Source organism: Arachis duranensis, chromosome 10 (assembly GCF_000817695.3).
Source record: "Arachis duranensis cultivar V14167 chromosome 10, aradu.V14167.gnm2.J7QH, whole genome shotgun sequence".
NCBI lineage: Eukaryota > Viridiplantae > Streptophyta > Magnoliopsida > Fabales > Fabaceae > Arachis > Arachis duranensis.
In genome coordinates, this window is record NC_029781.3 from 76,475,153 (window position 1) to 76,476,735 (window position 1,583).

Sequence of the window (1,583 nt, forward strand, 5' to 3'; positions counted from 1 at the left end):
TCGATCCCACGGAGATTGTTGGTATGAAGCAAGCTATGGTCACCTTGTAAATCTTAGTCAGGCAAACTCAAATGGTTATGGATGATGAATAAAATATAAAGATAAAGATAGAGATACTTATGTAATTCATTGGTAGGAATTTCAGATAAGCGTATGAAGATGCTTGGTCCCTTCTGTAAAACCCGGTTAATTAAAGGCTAATTAACCCATAAATGAGAATTTATTCTAGAAAGCCAAAAATGTTATTTTTATGGCTTAATATGATAGAGGAAATTAAGACGAGAATTTCGATATAAATTTTATAGAAATCGGACCAAGATTGGACCGAACGGGCCAAACCGGGCTAACTGGACCCATAGTGGGCCCTTGGCCCAACCAAACTAAACCTAAAATCCTTATTTTAGCACTCTCTTTCCTCACTAACACTAAGAACACACTGAAAATGGTGAAAGGGAACGGAAGAACTCTCTCTCAAGTTCTAACCCTTGGTTGATCTTCAAACCACCATAACTTTTGATCTAGAGCTTCGATTGCCACGCTATTTACGGCCGCACGTTCACCGGTAGCTCCGATTGCCGCTCCGTTTGCGGCCACGCGTTCACCGCGGAAAGCTCTACAAAATCCATACAATCAATCTTGAGGTAAGTCACGTGTTTCTGTTCAAAATTCCAGCCCTTATTTTCGAGTTTCATGGGTGAAATGTTGAGATTTTGGGTTCTTTGATGTTATAGGACCCAACTCTCTTGAAGGAGAAGGTTAATCTTGTCTCCTTGGACCTTGGGTGGTAAGATTCTCAACCCTAGTGGAACTCTGTTGTTCTATGATGTTTGGGTATTGAGATGTTGTGTATGGGTATGATGATTGTGGCTTAGGTTGTGTATATGTGAATATTGGACCTCGATTGGTGATTTTGAAAAGCTTGGAAAGGGTTTGGTGGTGAAAAATCTGTTCTTGGAGGTGTTGAGGCCTTGAGAGCTTGAGGAAAAGTAGTTTGGGAGTGCTCCGGTGGAGCTTGGGAAAATCGGCTAAGGTATGGTTTCGGTTTCCCGTATCTAATATGTAATGTGGTAGGAAATACTTAGGCTAGAGGCCCTAAGATAGGCATTGAATGGTTGATGTTGTTGAATGATTGAGATATATGATGTGGTCATATATGTGATAATGATTATTGATGCCTTGATGGTATGATGTATGAGAAATATGCATGTTGTGATATATGCTTGATGATTGGTTATGGTTGAATTGTGGGTTGAACCATGTTGATGGTGAGTATGATATTGATTGTGTACCATGATGATTTATTGGAATTGGTGTTGTTGAGAATTGGCATGAGTAAGAGTATATGATATGTCAATATATTTGAGTTTGAGCCACTTGGGTGAAGTGGGTTAGAATGATGAGATAGTGATTTTGTAATTTGTGGTAAAGTGTCAATGTGTGAGTTGAGGAGGCTTGATGATTGAATTTGATATATTTTGATTGATTTCAAAGGAAAGGGATGAAAATGGCATGTTTTGATTGATTTTGAAAAGAGTTGGAAATTGCTTGTTTTGAAAATGGCACTTTGTGATTTTTATGAAAAA